General features: G+C 31.4%; 1 protein-coding gene across 2 annotated transcripts in view; it reads left to right on the top strand.

Annotated features, from left to right (window-relative positions):
* The window catches only part of LOC143201271 (protein turtle homolog A), a 461,942-nt gene that overhangs the window by 120,489 nt on the left and 319,032 nt on the right, over window positions 1-22,421 (top strand). The gene's annotated exons all lie outside the window — the stretch shown is intronic.

Raw genomic sequence — 22,421 nt, 5'->3', positions numbered from 1 at the left:
TCCATTTTAAAACTTTTTCTCGTAACTCTGCTTTAAAGAAACATATGTAAATGAAAATTGCCTCATTTATATAAAATTTCATGCTTTATTAAACACCATTATTGTTTTCGTGGTGAAGTATTTTTTTCAAAATAGACATAACAATCATTTATATCAAAATTCCATCAAAAATCAATTATTGCCTTTATTTCAAGAACTATTAATTGTAAACTAAAATTAATTATTTTTCCATTATTCTGGCCTCAATATTGATAGAATATAGAAGTTTCAATTAATTCTGATATCTAAACTATTTTTGCACTTTTTCCATGTATATACTCAGGAAAAATCGCGATTTTTTGCCATTTTAAGAATTTTCCTTGTAACTCTGATTTAAACAAACATATGTAAATGAAAAGTGGCTCACTTGTCTCAAATCTGATGCTTTATTAGAGGCAGTTATTAATTTTATGGCAAAGTGAGTTGTTTTAAAAATATAGACAAATAATCATTTATATCAAAATTCCATCAAAAATCAGTTATTGCCTTTATTTCAAGAACTATTAATTGTAGACTAAAATTAATTATTTTTCCATTATTCTGGCCTCAATATTGATAGAACATGGAAGTTTCAATTAATTCTGATATCTAAACTATTTTTACATTTTTTCCATATATATACTCAGGAAAAATCGCGATTTTCGGCCATTTTAAGACTTTTCCTTGTAACTCTGATTTAATCAAACATATATAAATGAAAAGTGCCTTACCTGTCTGAAATTTGATGCTTTATTAAAGGCAGTTATTAATTTTATGGTAAAGTGAGTTGTTTTAAAAATATAGACAAATAATCATTTATATCAAAATTCCATCAAAAATCAGTTATTGCCTTTATTTCAAGAACTATTAATTGTAGACTAAAATTAATTATTTTTCCATTATTCTGGCCTCAATATTGATAGAATATGGAAGTTTCAATTAATTCTGATATCTAAACTATTTTTACATTTTTTCCATATATATACTCAGGAAAAATCGCGATTTTCGGCCATTTTAAGACTTTTCCTTGTAACTCTGATTTAATCAAACATATATAAATGAAAAGTGCCTTACCTGTCTGAAATTTGATGCTTTATTAGAGGCAGTTATTAATTTCATGGTAAAGTGAGTTGTTTTAAAAATATAGACAAATAATCATTTATATCAAAATTCCATCAAAAATCAGTTATTGCCTTTATTTCAAGAACTATTAATTGTAGACTAAAATTAATTATTTTTCCATTATTCTGGCCTCAATATTGATAGAATATGGAAGTTTCAATTAATTCTGATATCTAAACTATTTTTACATTTTTTCCATATATATACTCAGGAAAAATCGCGATTTTCGGCCATTTTAAGACTTTTCCTTGTAACTCTGATTTAATCAAACATATATAAATGAAAAGTGCCTTACCTGTCTGAAATTTGATGCTTTATTAGAGGCAGTTATTAATTTTATGGTAAAGTGAGTTGTTTTAAAAATATAGACAAATAATCATTTATATCAAAATTCCATCAAAAATCAGTTATTGCCTTTATTTCAAGAACTATTAATTGTAGACTAAAATTAATTATTTTTCCATTATTCTGGCCTCAATATTGATAGAATATGGAAGTTTCAATTAATTCTGATATCTAAACTATTTTTACATTTTTTCCATATATATACTCAGGAAAAATCGCGATTTTCGGCCATTTTAAGACTTTTCCTTGTAACTCTGATTTAATCAAACATATATAAATGAAAAGTGCCTTACCTGTCTGAAATTTGATGCTTTATTAGAGGCAGTTATTAATTTTATGGTAAAGTGAGTTGTTTTAAAATTATAGACAAATAATCATTTATATCAAAATTCCATCAAAAATCAGTTATTGCCTTTATTTCAAGAACTATTAATTGTAGACTAAAATTAATTATTTTTCCATTATTCTGGCCTCAATGTTGATAGAATATGGAAGTTTCAATTAATTCTGATATCTAAACTATTTTTACATTTTTTCCATGTATATACTCAGGAAAAATCACGATTTTTGGCCATTTTAAGACTTTTCCTTGTAACTCTGATTTAAACAAACGTATGTAAATGAAAAGTGTCTCACTTGTCTCAAATTTGATGCTTTATTAGAGGCAGTGATTAATTTTATGGTAAAGTGAGTTGTTTTAAAAATATAGACATACAATCATTTATATCAAAATTCTATCAAAAATCAATTGGTGCCTTTATTTCAAGAACTATTAATTGTAGACTAAAATTAATTATTTTTCCATTATTGTGGCCTCAATATTGATAGAATATAGAAGTTTCAATTAATTCTGATATCTAAACTATTTTTACACCTTTTTCATGTATGTGCTCAGGAAAAATCGCGAATTTTGGCCATTTTAAGACTTTTTCTTGTAACTCTGCGCTAGTCAGACATATGTAAATGAAATAATAATCAATATTGATAGAATATGGAAGTTTCAATTAATTTAAGGGTCTATTACCTAATCAGTAATAGGCCCTTAAATTATCAACATGTACTGGATAGACGAACATATGAAATAAGAATTAAATTTTAAATAGAAGGAACAACATTGAGAATATAACACAAATATTATTGGGCCGTAACAGGAATTATTTTTATTTCTCTTTATCTGATCTACATTACTTGAGATTGTACTAATCATGTCTAACAAACATTTATACTTTATATTCAGGCAACGATAACAATACTAGAATAAAACCATATGTTCTAACTTCAAATGTTCAATTGAATAAAACAAACCGTTAGTAACTAATAATAATATCAGTTCATCAATAAGATCCAAACTTGCCTGAGCAAAGTTCTCCGGAGTCTTGTTAACATCCTATGTTATATTAGACATGAAAATATTCATTCACCTTAATGGTACTAATATTTGTACTAATATGTGTGCCAGTGCATTGTGTTAATAGAGATAGAGGCTTCAACATGAAAAAAGCTATGAAATTAGCTGTTGTTCAAAAACTACAAACAGTTCAGCGCCTACACACACTAAATTAATCGCATCTAACGTAGTAAGGAGTTCATGGCCATAATGAAGCCCTACTCCTTGGTTATTATGTTGTCGAAGGGGAATAGCAAAACAATCGTAATTTTTTCATTATTGCTCGTCGACGGATTAAATTTATGTTTCCTGCATGAGACCTACCTCGCCACCCCGCACCCCCCACAGCCACAAACAACATTTCGGGCATTTAATAACGCTCACTTGTCCCATAACCAAACAGAATAAACCCGGGGACGTTACGGCGAGCGAAAACAATTCTCGTTTCAATTTTTCACGTCCCAAAAGGAACCGCTCTTCGCACAAAGACGCCGACCGCCGCTGCCGCGTCCCCCGCCGCACCCCCGCGCCCACCCCCCACACAAAAGCGCCGCCAGGAAAACGAAATTGCGAATATAAAACCGACAGAGGTCGCCGCCGACTATAAGTCACCGCCCGGGTCTCTCGCCTCGACATGGCAAGCCGAAAACAATAACTTTTCGCGGGATGTTGCCGAGGGGGCGCGAGGGACCGGACAACGGATTGAGCGGGTTGAAAGAGAGGGGACCGCCCTCCCCCTCGATCCTCCCCCCGCTAATTTATGCCGCGCATTATCCGACCACCGTCTAATATAATTATTATGGCCGAGCAAAAGCCGGGAGAGGAGAGAGCGAGAGATAGAAGTTTTACGAGGATGAATAAATAATGCGGGGAATGGGAGCCGATGAATGATGCCGGGAAGGGTACGGGTCGTGGATCAGTGCCGGAAGTCAACTGCGGCTTCGCGAGAGGTATTTTGTTTCGATAAGTTTCGCAGTTACCGCGTTATACCTCTGATATTGATTGAGAAGGACGGAATAGTCGGGGGGTATTTATATTCGAGGATTCGCGACGAGAAAATGCCGAGGTAATTTTATCCTAGCGCCGTTTCGTTGATCTCTCTGCGATGAAAATGCTGATTTCGTTTAACATCGAGTTTCTTTTAATTTAAATTAAAATGCGTCAGTTAATTTTGGTTTCTTTTTGTCAAAAGTATAAGAACTTGTACTGGTCGATGTGATTTTCCATGAATAAGAGGCGGTATACTACTCAAATGCCACCAGAGGTATAAGCAACTATGAGGCTACGTAGGGAAATCGAACATCAGCATGAACCAAACTTACCAAGACAAATTTCTATGGAGTATTATTATTAACAGCCCATGGTATATTAGAAATGAAAGCATCTAGAAACACCCAAAGATCCCAATGGTTGGCGGACAAATTAATTAATTATGTATTAATTAATAAATTAAGCTAAATTAGTATTGCTAAATTATGTTTGAAATCTGTGCCACGCTAAAAATGTTCCATTTGTAGTACATTAGTAGTAGCATTAGTGGTACATCCATAAAACACAAATGAAATATTTCAGTCTCAGTTTAGAGTCTCATTTTTCGATCCGACATTACTAACGGAATGACCACTTAGAAACCACCCCAGAAGACATCCGGTCTTAGTGTGGTTACTTGCGTGACTGGGAAGACTTACACAATTTTGAAGATATATATTTAGGATATTGAAATTCATATTATTAGGGACGCTGAAATTGAGACACTTCTGCTTTGACGTTATTATTGTATTAACAAGTAAACAGTTTAAAAATGGGACAGAATGTCGTAATATTTACAGGGCGCAACTCCTTTACTGATTTTGTATGCAAGATATGGCAAGGAAAAGTCACCGATAAAGTTAGGAAACTTTTTATGGTATTTACTTCTGAATTTTAATAATAGAATGATTCCTTGTTCAACTTAAACTGCCATGGAATGACAGAGAACTTTCATTGAGTACCCGTTATCTTAGGATGCAACTTAAGACTTTTGATGGTGCTTTTATAATTTTGAAAAAATCTACACAAATTTGTTGACCCGTAATATTGCTAAAGAACCAGTCCATTGTGTTTTAGAGATAGAAACTTCAACATAAAAGAGCTATAAATTAATTTATTGCTCTAAAACAACAAAAATTAAACGCATTCAAATTTTGTTTAAACCTGCAATACATTTTACATGTTTGAATAATTTTTGAAGAGAAAATATGCCTTAAATTATTATTTCAGTGGAATTATCAATATACAGTACAATTCTGCCAGCTAATTAGAAAATCATATTTGTATCCTTTTGAGGAGGCCTCGGAAAAATTAAGCACCTCTCAGATCCTTACATATTCATAAATCTGTATTAGGAAGTATTTATATACTTATTAAAGAAACTAGATGATTTTAACAATATCTAAAAGTTTTCGCTCGATTTGACTGATAGTAAGGACAAAAAACAAGTTTCTACCAAACATTTTAGATTGGTGTAGAAAAATTTATACATAGACCCACTATATCAATTGTTTTTTGTAAATTTAGAATCTTTATCTAGAAATAAAATAGAAAAAAATTGTAAGCATTCATAAGGACGTTAGAGATTTGCCAAATTGTGGCAATTCTAATAGCGTGGGATGGGAAATTCTTTGAAATTAAACCATAGAATAGTAATGATCCTCCTATATTTCTAATAAATTGTACCTAAAAATGACTTTATCTGAGTACCAAATTCTTCAAGTGAAGGTGGAAATCAAAAGGACACATCAGACTACAACATCTATATTTAGCTTACTTTAGCTGGTATTGGAATAGAGTTAGATATTTTGATGTCTAAATAGTTAATAAATCAAGTAATGCACTACCTCAAAAAATTCCTTATACATAATGGAATCTCAAAACATCGCTAAAAGGAGACTAGATATCGTGTAAAACTAACCTAAGAACAAAATCTCAATATGCCTACCACAAAAATAACATTGTGTTATTCCTAATGATAATATAAACAGTTAACGATCAGAAGCAATTCTTGAACAGTGCTAGGACAACTTGAATTCAGGCCTACTAAAGTTTAATTCCAATTTTACTTATTAAGGTTATTCTCTACGTGTTTATTGTAGCTTTTTGAAATTGGAGACTAACCGACCGATCTGAGCTAGTTCTTAATAAACCCTGTTGATTAAGCTTCGTAATGAATTAGCAAAAGCATGAGCATTTTTTTATGTTAGTGATTATTTGAGACTATCTATTCTTGAAAATACAAAATTCAACCAGAAAGAACCATTCTATTCACGCTTGTAACTAGGCTGGATTAGAATTGGGAGGTTACTTGGATGTATCATAAAACAATCCACATAAAATCAAAATTATATCCTGCTAAAACATATGCAGACGATCTAAAATAAGATTAAAAATAATTACCAAAAAAAAACTCGAAATAAAAAGGAAACGAGTTGGTCCCGACCGGGCATACGCAACGACAATAACCAGGGTCCTCATACCGTTATTATTTCGGCGGTATCACCTCTATGGACGACCGTTACGTTTCGTATTCCCCGCGTAATCGTAAAATAAAACGACCTGGGAAATAAAATCGAAATTTTATTCATTGGTTAGTTGACGGGCCTCGCATAAGGGACCTAGTTTAGAATAATCCAGGTTTAACGGTATTCTGCATGCCGGAGGTTCGGCGGCTGGCAGCTTCGAGCGCCATCTAACTAGAGCGCTTGTCATGTTTAGAGCTCGGAGATTAGCGTTGCCGCAGGAGCTTCAAGTAGCTGAAATTTCGATAATGCCGGATATTAGGTATTGCGATTCGATATATCGAGATGCCCTGGGTCTCATCACGTATTCAAGAACACTAACAACTGTGAACTAAACGAGATAATGAAGAGCGTCTTCCAAAAGTATATAATTTTAGCTTAATATAAGAATTATATGGAACTATATCAGCTGCTTCCAAATACAAAAAAATATGTAGCTACATAGTGGAATTATTTTCTGTGTATTTAGCAGATACATTCCAACCTCACTCTACGACCGGATATAACAATTTACCTAATCAAAATAAAGATGAAAATAGAGTTATAATCCCCATTAATTTGCCAAAGCAATTCTGACGACGACAGTATCAAAATGTGGGCAAGTACTTTAAACAGTTGCCGAGAAAAGTCATAATAAACTTGCACATCTGATTTGATTGTACTCAAGGTTACAGTTCGACAGCAATATGTGCCTATGCAGTGGAAAATTTCTTTTAGTCTTCTTTTAACCAACTAGCGGTTATCTGGTTTAGATTATCTGCATTAGGTCCACCAACTGACAGAGTAAACAACTTAGAGATCATCCCAGAAGACTGCCGGTTTTATTCAGCCTGATTACTGGCGTGACACTCTTGTATAATAGACAGTCACAAATATAAATTTTCAACCACGTTCCAGCAGGATTAGAAACGGCAACTATCCCAACAGTAAGACGATCGTCTTGTCGCCTTAACATCTGTGCCAACCAGACCGGCAGTGGATGATTGGAGATATTGTTATGACATCTAAGTTATTGACCCAATTATAAAACATATTGAACAATATGACTGATTCCAATCATATTCAAATTATTCGAAAGAGCTTATGAAGTTCTTGAAAGCATTTTTAACGTATTGGCACGAAATACCTAAGGGTACCATCGGTTAGCGAATACATTAAACAGTTTTTCAAATAAAAGTACTATTACTAGTGGTACTACTACTTAAGATGGTCTGTAGTGTATCAGTGGAAGTAAATCTATCAAATACTAGTTATTTTAGGTAATATTAGGTCGAGATTTAAGTAAAATTAAGAACAGTATTAAGAACAAGTTACTGGATAGTATATAGCTAGTTGTAACATGTACCATGAGCCTCAAAAAAACAAATAATATTCCTGTACTGCTTTCACTTTCAATTAAAGTATTGTATCATACATATTGTTGTCCATAACAGAGAAGGTTCAAATAACAAGTCAAATGTTATATCATCAGACAAATAGAATAACAAAAGTGTGAAAATATACTAAATATGACACAGTTTATTTCTGGCTTTTCTTCGTGTCTATAATGGGAATTTCATGAACCAAATACTCTTACGGATTTATTGTAGAAAAAAATCGCACTGTACAATATTGAGTGCCCGCAGTCCTTTAACAACTTATGACAAAAAGTCCCTCGTTTCCTTCGATTTTTTGCCCGGAACGTGTACCCTTTGATTTATTGACAAGAAAGAGAGGAAACATCGAAAAAAAGGAGAGTAGCAATTATCCCTTATCCATCCATGAACAAAAGATCAATTACATTGTAGCCAATCGATCAGAGGGCGATTAGACAAAGTCAGGAAGGAGCCGTAGCAGTCCGCCAAATTGTTAATCACTCGGTAAATACTAGCTACCAGTTCACCAAAAACCATCATTTATAATTCACGTCAAACGAGGCGAGAGCAAGAGGGAGGGGGCGAGGTAGAGGGAGGAAGACCCCCCGTTGGAAGTTTCTTTCGAAATGCAGGAGGGGAAACTTGGTCGGGGCACCCACGGCGCGCAAACTGTTGTGGCTTTGGTTTTTCAGTTATTTCGCGTATCCATTGATTTTGGTAACTTTATTAATTTCTAACAGTAGAGCTTTGTATTGATGAAAAAGGGTTCTACTAAAAATATATAGTTCTACTAAATATCTTAATTTAAATCAGAATTATAATCGAAAGTCTGAATATAGAAGATAATCGTAATTTCTAACAGTGGCAAGATATTTTCGGGAATTAAGGACTCAGAAAATTTCTAATATACATACATTCTAGTAGGGAAATAAAGAAAAATCAATTTTATACAAATAATCTATATTTTAGCTATGTGCCCTGAAACCTTATCAAGAAATAGTAAAAGAACTATTTTATTAAGGATACAACTTTTAGAAATATTGGTCAAACTGGGCAAGGCCACGAGAGTTAAAATAGAAATAAATAAACTTTCATAATTAACTTATTCTAGTAAAGCCTGAGTTGTATAACCTCGAAAACAAAACTGAATTTTCGAAATTAAAATTATAAATTTGTAGAGATATTTATAAACTTTAACATTATGTTGTTACTCCATTATTGACATACTACTACATTTATAAATATTTTAATACGATTTTACTCAAATAGAATTCAAAGAAAAATTCTATTTATTATCGACTACCTGAATAAACGTAAAACAAGTTCACTTTATTGAATTAACTAGCAATTTCATACATTTTAAATTATATTATACATATCTATACTTACTTTTGTTTATATACGAATTGTTAATTTACAGTGATTGAGTATAAAAATAGTGTTTGAAATATAATCAATTGAATAACTCCTTATCACTTAATCAATGAAAATAACAGTAATTTCATATCATATCATCATTTATATTCATTTCGATCATGCATATTTGCAAGCAGATTCGAATGGAAATATGTTTGAGGAAGGATATGTCCTCTGGTTCAAAAACTATTTTAGAGTGAAAAGAAAATTTACTTAGCAAGAAAGCTGAATATAATCCTCCCAATATAACACTCAATACACGTCATATATAACATCGAATATACTGTCAAATACAGTTTTTAAAATGTTAAATTAGTTTCAGGTTAGGATCAGACATCTGCTTCTCATTTTACCCTAATTAAAGAGAGATAAAATTCTGCCTAATTCTTCAGAACATATGACCGAATAAGTCTCTAAAATTCGATTTTAGTACCAGTCAACACTGTTGTGAAACGTTTCCAGAAATCTTTAAAACATTAGTAATAATGCTTTGAGGTCAATCAATCAAAAGACGTTGTAAACAAAAATTCTTAAGTTGAACCTACTATATTGTCACATACTGACGTCATAAATATTGATGACGAACATTGGCTGTTTCTGGGATAGACTATATATTAGTGTTCATATAAACATAATTATAAAACAGGTTCCCAGATCCTTTTAAATTACGAAAAGTAGAAAAATATAACGGTTAAAAGTACATAGTGAAGTACATGTTTAACAACATTAATTATAAAAACAAAAGGGTAACAAATTTAATGTTGGTAATAAAAATCAATAAATAGGACCATAAGTTCTATCAAAAGCAAAACCGGGTTTTGTTAAATTTGAAAATAATTTGGTTTTTTTATTAAATAGGTCGGTTTAACCGTCCATTTTCACAAAGTTTCTGAAAGAGCAGATCACTCTTCCCTATGATGATTTTCATTCATTTCTATCATAAGTTTGTATGGAAATATGTCACAGGAGAGATAGAAATCGACAATCTGTCTATTACACAGAATAAACAATGGAGAGTTTATGATTTAAAGAGCTTTTTTAGAGTAGAAATGTTTCATTTATTGAGAAAGTTGAATATATGAGTAACCACAAAATCACAATTTAAATAGAAACAGATTATAAGACGCTTTTAAGTTATAAAAAACAGAAAAAGAGATCAGTTACATGTACATAATGAAGTACATGCTTAATAATATTGATTATAAAAACAACAAATAGAGTCCTAAGAACTGTTAAAAGTAAGATTGATAAATTAGTAGCAATATCCGGGTAATCCACTTTCATTTTATCAGATTGGTTTTATTATTTAGGCGCAAACAACAAAACGAAACCAACTAATAATAGCAAATACATTAAGCGAAAGCAACAAACCCGAAAAGCATCGCGCATTTATAATCCAAACTAACGGACCGTCCAGGAGAATCCTCGTGAATTACCATTTTTCATCTTTATAGTGGCCATTGTTCACGATTATGACAGCTATTTATCGTAGAAACGATGTAATCGTTCGCTACACATCGCAAATATTATTATTACAATTATCTTCTCTGTCATGAACGGGCTCTAATTACAAAACAAATATTTTTTGTCGCCACCATCTCCACACTTTCCGAAGCGGTTGAGACGTGGGAGGGTAGGTAGGTCGCCCATTAAGCCCTCTATCGTCCAGATAGGTAAATAGGAAGGTGAAAGTACATCCATTAATGTCTCGCAGTAGTAATTCCATCTTAATTACATTGTTGCCCGAATCAGACCTACCCCAGTCGCCTATTCCCCCCCCCCCTATTAATGGGGACCTTCACGTGTAATTTAGATACGTCATTACACTGGTAATTAGCTATCTCGGCCTATATTTGTTCAGGAAATTTACAGGATATTGAAGGAGGAAGTTTCTTATTTTGCATCGTCACCTACTCTATTCGATGTCACTAAATCACACTAAATGGACTGAAAGACTTAATGGATTTAAGACTAAGGCATTCAGGCTATGTGATTATGTCGTTATTCAATTAGATTTTTTATTTTATATGAATGTTTTAGTTGTCTATAGCTTCAAAAAAGAAATTATATTTTATTATGGTAAAAACGTGGTGAAAAAATGTAAGTTTTGGCATATAATTTTTTAAATAAAATAATACACATAGTTCATCAGTATATTATACAACTTGTTTCAATTCCTTCTCTAAAAAATATATATGTTATTCTTTCTATATCTAATTTAGAGGCTTTTAAATTTTTAAACAAAATTATATTATCATCTGATTAAGCTACTAGATTTACATTAATAATAATTTCTTTTTAATATGAACATTTTCGTTAGCATATGAAATCCGTCATAGTCACTGTATAATATTCTTACTTAATCAGTGAGCACATGAATGTGTCAGCTGACCTCAACAAAACAAAACAAAAAATTTAGTTAGTTCAGTAATTATCCGAAATCTTACCCCTGTAAAATGATATTGGATATACCATTATGATGTGAAATGACGATGAATTGAAGAATGACAAGCAAACTTTCTATATAATTCATATGGAATATATAAAAATAAACAAATGATCTTGAAAAATAAATATAAATCAGCTAAATTGAAGAAAAAAATACATATTAACGAGAACATGTTTAGGAAACAGAGGCAGATACAAGGAAAAGTAAAAAATCAAACGAAGGACGAGACGAAGAGAGATAAATCTGTAAAAATAGGAAATCGTTGATTGAAATAGATTAATTAGTGAGAAGTTTAAACGGGACAGTGTGGTGATGAGGGCGACAAAGTAAAAGGAAAGCGACACAGGAAACTTGACAAACTGACATCTACATGACGTGTAAGAAGGAAGAACTGACGAAAAAATTTCCCTTGCTAACTTAATTTTAGAAAAAGCACGGATGCGCCCGATAGAAAAAATATGGTAATTGAGATTAACCTCCATTAAGTTTACAAAGTAGTATAATTAACTTATTCTAGTAAAGCTTGAGTTGTATAACCTCGAAAAAAAACTAAACTTTCGAAATTAAAATTTTAAATTTTTAGAGATATTTATAAACCTTAACATTATGTTGTCACTCCATTATTGACATAGGACTACATTTATAAATACTTTAATGCGATTTTACTAAAATAGAATTCAAAGAAAAATTCTGTTTATTATTGACTACCTGAATAAACGTAAAACAAGTTCACTTTTTTGAATTAACTGAACTTTTAGAAAAAAACTAGTTAGTTCAGTAATTATCCGAAATCTTACCCATGGAAAATGATATTGGTTATGATGATATGATGTGAAATGACGAAGAATTAAAGAATGACAAGCAAATTTTCTATATAATTCATATGGAATATATAAAAATAAACAAATGATCTTGAAAAATAAATATAAATCAGCTAAATTGAAGAAAAAAATACATATACAGGAAAGATAAAAAATAAAGCGAAGGACGAGACGAAGAGATTAATTAGTGAGAAGTTTAAACGGGACAGCGTGGTGATGAGGGCGACAAAGTAAAAGAAAAGGGACACAGGAAACCTGACAAACTGATATCTACATGACGTGTAAGAAGGAAGAACTGACGAAAAAATTTCCCTTGCTAACTTAATTTTAGAAAAAGCACTGATGCGCCCAATAGAAAAAATATGATAATTGAGATTAACCTCAATTAAGTTTACAAAGTAGTATAATTAACTTATTCTAGTAAAGCTTGAGTTGTATAACCTCGAAAACAAAACTAAACTTTCGAAATTAACATTTTAAATTTGTAGAGATATTTATAAACCTTAACATTATATTGTCACTCCATTATTGACATACGACTACATTTATAAATACTTTAATACGATTTTACTAAAATAGAATTCAAAGAAATATTCTGTTTATTATTGACTATCTGAATAAACGTAAAACAAGTTCACGTTATTGAATTAACTGAACTTTTAGAAAAAATCTAGTTAGTTCAGTAATTATCCGAAATCTTACCCATGTAAAATGATATTGGATATGATGATATGATGTGAAATGACGAAGAATTGAAGAATGACAAACAAACTTTCTATACAATTCATGTGGAATATATAAACATAAACAAATGATCTTGAAAAATAAATATAAATCAGCTAAATTGAAGAAAAAAATACATATTAACGAGAACAAGTTTAGGAAACAGAGGCAGATACAAGGAAAAATAAAAAATAAAGCGAAGGACGAGACGAAGAGATTAATTAGTGAGAAGTTTAAACGGGACAGCGTGGTGATGAGGGCGACAAAGTAAAAGAAAAGGGACACAGGAAACTTGACAAACTGACATCTACATGACGTGTAAGAAGGAAGAACTGACGAAAAAATTTCCCTTGCTAACTTAATTTTAGAAAAAGCACGGATGCGCCCAATAGAAAAAATATGATAATTGAGATTAACCTCAATTAAGTTTACAAAGTAGTATAATTAACTTATTCTAGTAAAGCTTGAGTTGTATAACCTCGAAAACAAAACTACACTTTCGAAATTAAAATTTTAAATTTGTAGAGATATTTATAAACCTTAACATTATGTTGTCACTCCATTATTGACATACGACTACATTTATAAATACTTTAATGCGATTTTACTAAAATAGAATTCAAAGAAAAATTCTGTTTATTATTGACTATCTGAATAAACGTAAAACAAGTTCACGTTATTGAATTAACTGAACTTTTAGAAAAAATCTAATTAGTTCAGTAATTATCCGAAATCTTACCCATGTAAAATGATATTGGATATGATGATATGATGTGAAATGACGAAGAATTGAAGAATGACGAGCAAGCTTTCTATATAACTCATATGGAATATATAAAAATAAACAAATGATCTTGAAAAATAAATATAAATCAGCTAAATTGAAGAAAAAAATACATATTAACGAGAACATGTTTAGGAAACAGAGGCAGAAACAAGGAAAAACAAAAAATAAAGCGAAGGACGAGACAAAGAGATTAATTAGTGAGTGACAAAGTAAAAGAAAAGGGACACAGGAAACTTGACAAACTGACATCTACATGACGTGTAAGAAGGAAGAACTGACTATTTCAACTGAAAGATTTCCCTTGCTAACTTAATTTTAGAAAAAGCACGGATGCGCCCGATAGAAAAAATATGGTAATTGAGATTAACCTCAATTAAGTTTACAAAGTGGTATGACTAATTTTTATATAACTATAAATATAGAAATTTCCTCGACCATTTGCAGCAAATTTACCTTGAAAATAAATCGGAAATAACTGTATGCTATCGACCCCGAAACAGAAATTAAACGCGCCAGCCCAGAACAATAAAAGTTTAATAGGAATCGCCGCTCGTTCAACATTCTTTTTCCTCGGAAACGTTTTTCACTTGAAAGCGATCACCGAGATATTATTGCATCATTGTTTTGTTTCCGTTTTCGCTCTCTCTCTCTTTCTCTCTACCTCCCCCCTCCCTCACTCTCTTCCTGTTTTCTTTTTTTCCATCGGTCCCTCCGTCTCGCCGGTCGTTCGTTCAGCTGATCCGCATAAATCATGGCCGTCCGTTTCTCCTTTTCCACTTTTTCGGCCCATTTCCTTCTCCGCATTCCAATTTATGGAAACACATTACCAATTAATTCAATATTCCCACTTCGAACTGGCTGCGTTCTGAGATCTCGTCTTCCATTTACATTTATACATTTTTCACCAACGGATGATGGTGGAGGGGTGAGGGGGTGTTGCCGAACGGAAACGAATTCGGATCTGATTTATATCCCTTTCGCAAGGGCGATCTCTTGCCATGTCTCGAACCCGGTAGACATCTGTTTAATTGGTTATAATTGTGGATGAAGAGGGACCTGTTCTTTAGGTAATTATTATTTATTATTCATATTTATTCGGTTTGTTTTGTTATTTATTTATGTTTTCGATAAACATAATTTTTTACTGAAATTCGAATTAATTTTGATAATTTTATGTGAAATATATAGGTTCGAAGAAAACAGCAACATAGCTTCTAATATTGGCGACTTTTACTTATATTTCTTCGCTTATGCTATTCTTTATATTATTAAATACATATATTCTTTTAAAGGATCATAGAAACGTTAGTCTAAATAAGACAAGTTATCAGATGTGATTTAAAGACTTCATGGATTTTGAATTTTGCATTGATGACAAAAAGATATAGTGGATGAATGAAAATTAATGAATTTTCTGCTTTTTCTCGTTTTATTCACCGTTTAAACCCAAGAAATTATAGTCTACAACTTTGTCATTTCAGAAGAATAGTTACATGAAAATTACGCATAACATTCAAAAAATTAACCTGGTTGATAGTCTGGCTCAAAATATTATAGAATGGATGATTTTTAAGGTATAAAAGTATAAAGTAAAACAGAGATATAAAGAATTTCTGCGTGACAAAATATTAACTTTTAGCAGAATAGCCACCATATAATTCTCTTAGTTACTGGCATATATATGTAGAATAGTATAAGACAAACTAAAGGTAAACCAGGAGAAAATATTAAATGACTTTAATAAAGCAATAGAAAATAAAATATAAAAACAGCAATCATAATTTTTTAGTTAATGATGCACGCTTCTTTATTTTAAAAGCGCAGATTTCTGCATGATATAAATTTAACTTTTAGCACAATAAACCACCATAGACTTATAGAATACAAAAAAGTTTATTAAAATTAAAGGGAGTGGAAATATTACATGATTTTAAAAAAGTAATAAAAAATGGCTGAAAAGCGCAGTCACAATTTTTAATTTTATGATGCATGTTTATTTTAAAATGACAAAATTATATTTTAACAGGACAAGTCATCGTAGAATAATTTTCGCCATTTTCATATATTTGTTATAGAATAAAACAAAATAAGCTAAAGGTAAATTAGGAGGATATATTAAATTATTTTAATAAATTAATTAAAAAATGTAAAATGTCTCTAAACAAGTCATAATTTTTTAAAGATAATTTTAATTTTGAAAGATATTTCAATTAATAATGAATGAGCTATGAAAATCCAAATATTAACACAGTTAAGGTACATTTTATAACTGTGAATTTTGTACAATTTATCTTCTTTGATTTTGTCAAGTTTTTAGTAAAATATGACGGATTAAAACGTTTCGGTATGTTTCCCGAATAATCCCGGCAAAAGTAAATATTTCCCAAGGCTCGTAAAACTTCCGAATATCATTAAACCAAATAGGCGTCTCGGAATGCCGTCACTTTAAAATTTCAAATACAAATTTGTCATAATTAATCCGCATCGCACACCGATTGTATGCGCGATAATACTTCCATAGCCGCTTTATCTTCAACTGCCACATTAAATATCACTTCCCGATGCATCCCTAAATCAACCGGATGATATTACTGGCAAGGAATCGGCGATGGTATTTTTTCCTCTCCGTTCGCGACTATCGGATTAGCGTCTAAGCGAAAAATAAAAATCGAGAAATGGCGTCGCTCGGTGTTCGGAGCCTGTCAGATGCCGTATTATCGCGTCCCATTTACATAGAAGCTAATCCACAGTCCTGACAATGACGTATGCTAGAATCGGAAAATAAAAGAGCAAAAATGATTAATATTCCTACTATGGATTTTACCACGAAGGATTCCGAGCTACCTGATATATTGTTATTTTTACTCCAAAACATCTTATCAAGATTTATGAATTCTCTTTAAACTGTTTTTGGTTCATCATGATTAAAATTCTACATATATAGTCATATATACCTTTATCCTATTTTATTTGCCCGATGTGGAAATTTTAAATAATTTTTACAGTCATAGAAAAAAAAGTAAAATGTCTCTGAACAGTAGTCATAATTATTTAGTGTATGATGCACGTTTCTTTATTTTAAGTGTATTCCAATATATTTCAATCAATAATAAATGAGCTTTGAAACCATTAATAAATACTTAAAGTTCGATTTATATATGGGTACTTACCGAAATTTATTTTATTAAAAAACATCGTATCACTACATAGTATAAAACAAAGTCGCCTTTTCTGTCCCTATATCCCTATGTGCGCTTAAATCTTTAAAACTACGCAACGGATTTTGATGCGGTTTTTTTCAATAGATAGAGTGATTCAAGAGGAAGGTTTATATGTATAATACATGCATAATATACTAAGGCAACATTGCTAATTTTAGAGGTTTCTAACGTGATGTCGTAAATTAACCTATTTTTTTAGTTAGATCAAATTAATGTACTACAGTATTGTACACCATAAAAAGGTCTACAAAAAAGTCCGCGATGGTATATGTTTATCTTTTAGGGATAACCCACATTAACCATTTTTATTGTTTACTTTTTACGTGAGAAAATGGCTTATTTACGAAGCTATTTTAAGCAATACGGCATTAATCCTTATCGAATTAAGTACCTTAAATACAGTGTGCAATTAATATAGATCAATATGGTTCCTTACAGCATGTAAATTAAACAAATATTTTCGGAGATATTACAAATTTAAAATTTGCGTTTAAAAATGTGTAATGTAATAAAAATTGTATGAATTTAGATATTCCAAAGATAGCAGGAAATCTTCATAGTAAGTATAGGGGAAGAGGAATTGTTTTACTCCAAATTTAATGCGTGCAGGCCAAGGGCAGTAATGAATGAACCAAAAATACTGGATCGATTTTAATCATGTTTTCATTGAGTGACATAGGCATATATATTTTATGCCCGTGCAAAGTCGGAGCGGGCCGCTATGTTTTTATATACAACGTTCATATTTTTTCTGTAGTGTATTTAATTTAGTATCAGCATTGCACCCGTGCGAAGCCGGGGCGGGTCGCTAGTATTGTATAATGTGTTAAACGATTCTTCGGCACTGACTACTTAAGACTTGAGCACAATTCATATTTCTTGTCGGTATATATGGTATGAAGAACCATAACAAATAATGATCGTAAAATATTAAGTTCTTGTATTTATCTTGAATAGGTCACGATCAAAAATGTTATTTCTTTCTAAATAAATTGTATGTTTATTGCTAGGTAAACCAATTCAGATATTGCTGCACTCGCAAACCTCCCTAACAATACACTTGTTCCCCCGCTAATTGGATCATTTTTAGAGCGGTTGCTTCGTCATCTGGCACCCATTATTGGACCGTTGCCGCGTGTTACGTCTGAAACTTTCAGACAGTTTAAATCGAATTAAGCGCCGGTAATTTCTTAATACGTCTGCTGGCAGTCATTGTAGCGATGGAAAATCTGTTTTCTCATCGTTCTTGATGACTGTCGCGTCGAAATCTTAATATAGAACGACAAACCGAACGACGAAACTATATTTGCCAAACGAAATTAACATATTCCTCGCGTATTTTCGGGGTCTGAGAGAAGTTTCGCCAAAATTGCTTCATCCTAAAATAATATATTAATAATTCTCTTCATTTTATGATATGTCATGATTGAGTTGAATGTGTAGAATAAACTCGTCTGTATTTAGAAAATACATATTTCTGAATAGTAATTATAGTAAATATTAAATAGACGTTGGTCTTATTTCAATGCTTTTGTTCTATAAACAAAACATATTCTTATATTAACATTTATTAAAAATTCCATTGAAAAACTTCATAGACTAAAAAAGCTGCTTACAAAAATATATATCTAGACAACTTAAAACTTGTATAATAATCGGCCCGATCATGTTTTCAGTTATATGCATGCACTAAAACACTTAGAGGTGTAAGGTGAGGTTAAAATAGAGGAAAATATTGTAGCGTTTTAATAAATCGGTTAAAAATTTAAAACAAACGTAAGCAATAATACTAATTTGTTAGGTTATGATACTCCTTTCTTTATAGTAAATGTGATATTGCGGGATTTTGAAGAAACTATTAATAACCTATCAAACTTTAATCTATTTTCTTTGTTAACTGCAATAAACTTAAATATTAGTTCGAAGGCTCTTAGTTTGAAAGAATTGCAAAACAGAATTTGTTTACACAATTCGGAGAGTTACTTATTGAGATTTCTTTTGTTCGACACGGTATCTACAAACAAATTTCTAGAAGAACCTAGGCGCAAGAGAGAAATTATAATTTCAATATGATAAATAATATTTTTTACTTGTGAAATAGTCGTATAATATGACGAATACTATGTCCCTAGGTTATATTGAAAATATAGGTCGATAGTCCACCAGTATCAACTGATTGACACACTTCTTTACATAAAATATATTCACGACTATAGTTGCTCCTCAAGAGCTTAGTTTTACCTTTAAACCTTCAAACATCCCTGGAAACCTACCCACTAAGAAGCGGTAAAACTCATTTAATTTTTTTCTATTTTAAATTATATAAAAACAAGATTACAATTTATAATACAATATGATACGATGTTGTCGTTAACGTTATATTTGATATTAAACCTAATGTTTCTTCAACACAATGTATAAACAACAAATATTCCTATGAGCAAAAAATGGGACCTCATTATTTTCCCATTATGGCGCGCACAATCACCCATATCAGTAGAGAATATATTGAAAAACATAAAGTAATTTAACGTCGACATTAGCCAGTAAAAATACAAATTTCACTTGTGCAAATATTTTAAGTTAATGTAATAATTTAGAACGACAAGGAGATATGATTAATTGAATATTAATACTTGTGTTTTATTCTTTCCAGGTAATTGGGGCATATAAAAGAATCAGTACCAATAAATGGTAATGTAGTGTAGATAATATTATTGTTTTATTACGAATAAAGTGTTTATCATCAGAGACGGAAATTAGAAAGATTTTAAATATTTAAGTTTTTTTTCCTTTTCGTTTTGTTTATAAACCTCTGAAAAATTCTTCTTTTATCCAAGCCATATTTAGTGACCAAATCTGTTGCGGGTGACAACTAATGAAACTTTTATAAATAAATACGATTATTGTATTCCTGTATCTTATTTTTTTTACGTTTTTCACTATTATGACTTTTTAAAATGTACAGTTTAATAATCATGGATATTATCCAACGCTTTGTTTTTTTATTGTTATGGTTCTTATCAAGTATTTCCTATTGCGACTAGAATTTATTTAAATTTCTATGAATCGAACCCAATCAAATATTCGACCATTTGTAATTAATGATTAAGTTTTTAATATTCGTTCTAAAATTTGTAGTCCCTTTTATTAATCCAATTGTTGTTCCTATCGATTTTTAGTTGACAGAATTGATTTCTTGAAATAACGAGATATATATGTAATTTTTAGAATTAGTGTTACGTACCTTCTTATGAATCAACTGTATTAGGGTTATTGTCCATTGGAGTATTTAGATATATTTTTTTTCTGTTTTGATTGACCTTTTCTTGAAATTTTATAGTCATTTTATAGCATATTTTGAAATAAATAATAATTTTTATCATGGTACAAGATGGATCAATTAGTGGATCGATGGTAAAAAATGTGGATGGTATTAACCAGTTTGTTATAGATAGTGCAATGTTCTTAATATGCACATATAGTCAATTTTCCACGTAAATTTTGTTTGATACCTCCTGTATTAGAAAATTGATTTAATTAGTGTGGTAAGCTATCGAAAATAATTTTCGCATCGTCTTTCTTTTTCTTATAGTCCAATTACGTACGAAAAGAAGAAAAAATATTCGGCACCAATAAACACTAGCTACACTCATATTACAACCAAACGCGTATCTCCCAACCAATTACAACGTTTGACTGACTTGTATGCTTTATAGCGATATGTTAGAAACAGAAATGATTCGGCATGCCTGCGAGTGTGTGTTCTTTTTTTTCTCTTCTGGGCGTTCAATTTAATTTTCTCTCCCTTCTGTCTATGTGAGGCGCAGAAAAGCGAGAGGTCAAGTATTTGCGCGAAGTCGGTGAGGAGGATGTTATCGCGTTGTATCATAAAGGAGGCGGAATTGGCCGGAAATGTAAAAGATTCCTTTTTACGGGCGACGTTTGAAACGCGAGGAATTTTATATTTTCATTTCGCATTTTTTTCCCACTGTCTGGCTCCCTTGCCGTCTCGGGGGCCACCGGGAGAGGCAGGGGGGTTGTGCCGAGATGGATAATAAACATTTCCGAAAATATTTTCGAAACTCGGGATTCCTGCGTGTCGATTTTAATAACACGCTTCTTGTTATTTACGGTGCTTTTGATGTTTAATATTTACCTTCTCGTCGAGCCTCTCGAAACTTGATACGCGTTTATTTATTTTTTAACGCGAAACGATATGGCAGAACATCTCTCTCTCTCCCACGATGTATTTGTTTTTTTCTTATTTGTACGAGACGTGGGTTCGTCTTATAATATATTTGCAGGACCCTTAACATATTTGCTATATACTGATTGCTGTTACACAATATTTATTTCATTCATTGTCAATTCACGGGTTTCTGTCACTTGTAAATAAACAGCGGGTGATTCGTTAGTTGTAACTACTATCCTATTTTCTTCGTTTATTCTTAAATCATTTCGTTCTGTATTGCAAAACAATGGCTTTCTAGTAACAACCCAATATTTGAAAAGAGGAAGAAGCCATTATAGAAATGCACTGATTATTCAATTATATCCTTATTCGATAGTATATATTCGTGATACATAATCCAACATCATTCCCTCGATAGATATATCCAGGCAAGATGCTTTTTTTTGAACAAATTGAGTTTATGATTTTTACTAACTATTACCTCTGTTAAAGAAATTTTAATTTCATTTGAAGGCCCTGATAACCGATTGTAGAGCAGTACCGACCGGGCGACGCACTACATAACGATAAGTCTTCCACTACATCCTCGGGCACCAAAACAACTTTATTTTTAATTTATTATTAATTTTTATTACCGATTTTATTAGTTAATAATCTCTTCAATACTTTTTGAATTTCCATCTCGGATACTGTATTTTAACCTTAGGAGTTCCAGAACTATTAATAAAAATGTCGTATGTCCAATCTCTGGCTTCAAACTATTCAATTAATATAAAAATTTTCTACTGTATATCGGAACTTTACCGTTTAATACCAGTTTGTAGACGGAAGCAAAAAATTAAAAACAACATTACCATTAAATTACAAATCCTCGACGCTTCAATCTAAAAGTGGAAGAATATTTGGATCAACATTTCAGCGGTAAATATCAGAAAGTGACATTAATTTTTCAAACCTCAATTTCCTATGTACATACATTTATAAACATACCCAAACATGTAGAGTTTATTTTAGCCGTCGTTATAGTT

This window comes from Rhynchophorus ferrugineus, unplaced genomic scaffold (assembly GCF_030347505.1).
Source record: "Rhynchophorus ferrugineus isolate W39M unplaced genomic scaffold, kcgeb_rfMv2 rfM8, whole genome shotgun sequence".
Classification (NCBI taxonomy): Eukaryota; Metazoa; Arthropoda; class Insecta; order Coleoptera; family Curculionidae; genus Rhynchophorus; species Rhynchophorus ferrugineus.
The sequence above is the reverse complement of the archived record's forward strand: the minus strand, read 5'-3'. Positions and strand labels throughout refer to the sequence as shown.